The following is a 6,118-nucleotide window of genomic DNA, read 5'->3' on the forward strand; positions in this document are numbered from 1 at the left end:
TTACCCAATTGACTTTTATGGGAGATTGTTGTGGGCGTGCTCTTTGACCTGGGCAGAGATGGCGAACGGTGACCATCACCTATTGTGAATAGTGGATCCTGTGTTATCTATATGGACAATATATTTTGTGATAATGTGGTGGTCACTGAGATGTGATCTCTACGGAACAGGAATGATCAGACTATGGTGAGTCTTAGTGGGAGGAGTAAAAAAAATTGTAAAAAAATATAGGATTTGACTAGTATTTCTCACGAACCTAGTTGTTGCTGCTTCCTCCTGCCATTCTGCTTGGGGGTCTCATGCAGGGACTCTGCTCTCTAGATGTCTCTAATCCCCTACTAAAGCCAACGTGCCCCAATTTTTATAAGGAACTTTCCCATCATTCCATGGCTGAGCAATAAGATCTCTCTAATCAATGTCAGACTTGGGCCCATAAAATATAATGATTCTGGGGGCCAACCCTCCAGCCACCCCTAAGAAGTTGACCGTAGTATTCTTCAAACATGGGTGTTTTCAACAGGACCTTCATGGTCAGCTGAGGATCCTCTGGTACCCTGGTGGGTCAGTCCAACATTGCCTTTAATTCCTACTGTTTGTAAAGGTGTCTGTTCCTACTGCCTCTGTTATTTGGAAAACATCGACCGGACTCCTGCCTGCCCTGACATCTGCCCCTCTACTGCTTATCACCGAACTACTCCTGCCTTGACCTGAGATAAGATTGTTGCCCGCTGCCTTGGTGCCACATCCTGGTGTCTACACTCCATCTATGCACCAGGTTTGGTAACAGTGACCAGCTGAATTGAAGAACATGCAGTCCCTATAATATATATATGGTTGAATTATTACTATTATGAGATATTTTTATTATGAGGTTGACTTCTATAACATCATGTTCTTTATATGCAAGTAAGGATCATGTGTGAGCATTTTACCCCGTCGTCATCTTCTATCACATATTAGGATGTTCTACTCTATTAACAGCAATTACTGTCAGTACTTCCTGTTGAACGGTGACGACAGGAAGTGTCTTTGTTTTTGCTGTGCTGGGTACGCTCTTAACCAGCCGCATGTCCTACTGCTCTAGTTATACAAAAATTAATACAAACCACATGAGACAAATCAGTGGAAGTCATGTAGCTGGCCTTTCAGCAAAGATGAAGGCCTCCCGAACCTGCAACATGTATAGAGGCATGAAGAGTCTGTCGCACTCTATGTGTAAGGTACGGAAGCAAATACTCTGGAGGAAAGTAATAATACAACAGCCATTGCCACAATTAACCCCTTCCCAACTTCCACTGAACACACATAGCAGCTGTTAGGTCTTTAAACATGGAGCAGAACCCGCCTAATCACTGCTGGGTCTCTGCTTTTTAACACAGCGGAGACCCAATGACAATGCCCTCGATCAGAGTCTTCTCTGATCATGAGCATTAACTCTTCAGCTGCCTTGGTTATATGTGACCAAGGCATCTGAAAGATCAGTGAAGGTTTCCAAGCACCTTATACGAGACAGGTTTTGTACTGAATAATAGCCTACTAAGTCTATGAACCGTGATCCTGAGCACCGCTGCAGCACTGCTTTTTTAATGTTTGTCTAAATTGGAGCTATAGCTCTGCTCATCCTGAGCCTGCTGATTCACACATATAGATTTTATAGCTGACAGCAATGCAACTCACAAAGAAAGTGCAGAGGAGGGGAGAGGCGGTAGGGAGCGTTACTCTACATGACAAAGCAAATATGTAGAGACTGTGGCAACCCCTGTGGTCATGGTAAAGGTGTTATTATTACTAGGTATCACCCAGCTCAAAAAGTTACTCAAAAACAGCTGAAATGTTCATAGAAGAGTGGGGATGGGGCATATCAAAGATTAACCTGCAACCCCCCTTTGGTACAGCTCGCCATCCCTACCCAGTTAGGTAGACATTCTGCTTTCCATGATCCGTACTGGGGCTTAGTAACTTCAAGTTACGCCTCTATCTGCCCCCTCTTTGGCTTTGCCATTGCTTGTTTCATAGTCAACACTTCCCACCTATCCATAGGACTACTTCATGTTTCATAGGCCTACACCCCTGGGTTTCCCAGACTCCTCCTCAATCTACACATGCATGAGTATAATATCATATGTCATGGATTTTCCTTCCATCATTTATATCATAGACAGTATTACAATAGAAGATAACACCTCTATAGATAACACCACTGATCCATGACCATCAATAAAGTCACAGATTATCTACTTTCCTCCCTGCATTGAGCATGCCTACAAACTCTCCAATAGACCTCCACGAGTCAGCTCTAGACTTTGCTGCCTATGGCCATGAGACTGCTGTAAAGTATATCACTAGATAGGACAACAGAAAAATAGATACATGCTATGTTACTAAAGTTAAAATATAATTTAATCTGCACAACGTATGGTAAAAAAAACACTGCCAGAATTTCATATTTTTCCTATATCGATATATAATCCGTTTTTTGTCGGTATGTAAATGGGTTCTCTTGCAGCACTGGGGGCGGGCCCCAGCACTGAAACAGCACTGGGGGTGTCCCCAATGCAGCAAGAGAACTCTCCAGCACCGCCTCCAACTTCTTCAGGAACGGGTTTTCTTCATGTCTTCTTCCGGCGGTGGCTTCAAACTTCTAGTCTCGGGCAGCTGACTGCGCATGGCTGCTGGCCACAAGAAGATGGCTGCTTACAATACTGTGTAAGCGGTCATTTTCTTGTGGCCAGCGGGCATGCGCAGTTGGCATTGTTCTAGGCCCTAGGCCTACAAGTTTGAAGCCAACCCCCAGGGCCCGCCCCAATGCTGCGAGAGAACTCATTTACACACCGACGAAAACTGGATTATATACCAAACGGTGGTGCGGAGAAGACATCTAAAGGTAGGAGACGAATAGCCTTTCTTAAGGCTATTCCTACGTGGTATAGAGAAAAAATTAAGTTTTAACGATAGGATCCCTTTAAGCAGTTTGTTCTACTGCTCTCTGTTGTCAGCCGGTTCCTGTAATTTCTGATATTTGCTGTAGAGATACTATCATAACAAAAAACTCCATGTTTCATTGAAAGTCTGCCCAATCATAGACTGTGAGCTCTATGCTTAATAATCAGACAGAGCACTTCTGAGTTGCTCTGCCCAATCATAGAGAGAACTGTGCAGCTCCAAGGTTACAGCTGCATAATCCTCTTCATCCCCTTTTGGCATTTATCCTTAGGATTAGTGCAGTAAGGATACAAATTAGAGTCAGGACAATCCTGGAAAGACACCATAAGTAACGATGGGACCCCAGGTATATAACTTTACCCCATGTACTGTGTTCTTTGTCAAATTATAAAGGCTTACAGACTAAAATTAGTCTAACAGACGAATCCACAAGTCATGAATACTCACTACACTGGTTGGATCTACGTCATTCGTAGGTACTAACTTACGCTAAATGACACATTTAGCTAAGAAGTTCTAGTTCTCGAATAGTTTTCTGAATTCATTTTCTTCAAATCCGCACAGGAAACCAACACACCCAAAAATAGAAAATATGAAAAAGACTAGAAAAATTGTGAAAAATTGTGGTGGTCTCTGCAATGAACATGAAAGGTCTTTCAAGAGATCGATAGAGTGATCAACTTTTTTGCCCAAGAAACCATTAGGAACGGGACCAGATACCTTCATTATACAGGGAAAACTGGACGCTTTATATTACACAATTACAATGAACAGCTCCATCAGTATTTTAGCCTTTAAAAACATCCATACACGACCCAAATAATGAGACCATCCAGTGTCCAAATAAGAATAATACGATGCCCAAATAATGATAATACCGTCCTGAATTACCAGTACAGTGTTATCCAGAACCTCCACAATACTAACAGAAAGCACCCATATCACTGCCCTAGAGTGCTCACATACCCCTATTTATTTTCCAAAAATATCCCTATTTTGTGTCGAAGCAATTCCAAAACAGAGGGGTATAGGTATAGAAAGTGTGGAAATAGAGGTTGCACCCAATCCTTGATACCTGGTTACACCATTACTCTGTTATACGTTATGTTACATTAAAACATACATAAAACATACAAAAAATAGTCCAATGGTGTAATAACATGCCCCAACAATGCTATCACTTAGTGCCCCAATAACGCTATCACATAGTGCTCCATAACGCTATCACATAGTGCCCAATAACGCTATCACATAGTGCCCCAATAAAGCTATCACATAGTGCCCCAATAACGCTATCACATAGTGCCCCATTAATGCTGTCACATAGTCCCCCAACAATGCTATCATATAGTGCCCCAATAACGCTATCACATAGTGCCCCAATAACGCTATCACATAGTGCCCCAATAACACTATCACATAGTGCCCCAATAACACTATCACATAGTGCCCCAATAACGCTATGACATAGTGCCCCAACAATGCTATCACATAGTGCCCCAATAACGCTTTCACATAGTGCCCCATTAATGCTGTCACATAGTGCCCCAACAATGCTATCATATAGTGCCCCAATAACGCTATCACATAGTGCCCCATTAATGCTATCACATAGTGCCCCAATAAAGCTATCACATAGTGCCCCAATAATACTACCATATAGTGCCCAAATAACGATGCAATCTAGTGCCTTTATAATGCACCAATATAATAATACCATACAGTGCTCAAATAATACCCCTGTTTATTCTCCAAATAGAAGTGACATTTGCTACCCAATGAATTCCAGCCATCACTTTTCAATCAGAATCAAGTAGAGCCATGGAGTCAGAGTTGAACTCGCAGAGTTGGGGCCAGTGTTGGGTGGTGTTGGAGATGGAAAAAGTTACTGATTAATTATTTTTAATTACATTGTATAATTATTGATGTTGTATAATTAATTATTAATATTTACTATCATAGGAATCGGTCAGAGACTATTTAGGGTCCATTCACACAGAGTTTTTCGGCACTGATTTTGAAGCTCAATCCGCTTCAGAATCCACGTGGAAAAAACGCCTCCCCATAGAGTTCTATGTGGTTCGCTGGCTTTATTTTTCTACTCGTGGAAGAAAAAGCTTCCTTCAGGTGGACTCCACCTGCAAAAACCAACGCAGTCAATAGGAGGCGGAAATGGGCGCGGAATTGGCAAAAAACGCGCGGAAAAAATGCCAGTGGTTTTTTCAAGGTCCATACACTGTGCTGGAAGAAAAAAAAAGAAAAACTAAAAAAGCCTCAAAAAAGCGCTCCAAAAACCGCTTCAAAACAACATTTCCTAATTCCTGAAGCGGATTTTTTCCTCACCAAGAAACTCACTGCTTCTGTCTGACCCTAAGCATTTATGAAGAAAACGGAATCGGAGCAGGCGTCATAGTCTGACTTTGGAAAAATAGAGGCCTATCAACTCCACAGCCCTGGATTCATAGGTGGGCGGAGGTACCGCAGCAGTCGACTTTAGGACCAGTTCACATGCAAATGCATGGGCCAGAGCCTCACACCACAGACGCAGCAGTTGATTCAGCTGCGGAATCCGCGGCAAGATAGGACAACTCGCTTCTATTTTCCGCTACTAGCTAGTTGAAAGCAAAAGCAAGCGGCTCCCATTGAAGTTAATGGGAGCCATTTTTGGCAGCGGATTTTGAGGTGGATTCCGCCTTAAAATCTGCTGCCAAGAGACCCCGTGTGAACTAGCCCTTAGTCCCTGGTACCTAACGATGCCCAAAAATATTCTGTATGCTGTATACTTGCCAACTCTCCTGAAACGTCAGAAAGGTGCCAACAAAAAGGGGCTACCTCCTGGCCTCTGGGAAGAATGTCCAATTCTCCCAGATCCCATTGAATGCTCTACATCCACCAGGGTCTTTGTTCTGTATCACTAGAGGATTGGGTCTTCAGAATTTTTAGGTGGGCCAGGGAGGTTGAGAAACACTGCTCTAACCCAGGGGTGAACCATGGGTTTCTGCCGCCTGAGGTGGACGTCAGAGCGGATGGGGCGGGGCCGAGCGGAGGGGGCGGGGCCAAGCGGAGCAAGTGTCTTTAGCAGGCAGAGAGCAGGCAGGGAGAGGACCTGCTCTCTGCCTGAGCGTGAGGGGCAGCGCTGCTCCAGCGGCCTCCCCAATTCACCGCTCAGTGATGG

The sequence above is a fragment of the Leptodactylus fuscus genome, chromosome 3 (genome assembly GCF_031893055.1).
Source record: "Leptodactylus fuscus isolate aLepFus1 chromosome 3, aLepFus1.hap2, whole genome shotgun sequence".
In the NCBI taxonomy this organism is placed as follows: Eukaryota; Metazoa; Chordata; class Amphibia; order Anura; family Leptodactylidae; genus Leptodactylus; species Leptodactylus fuscus.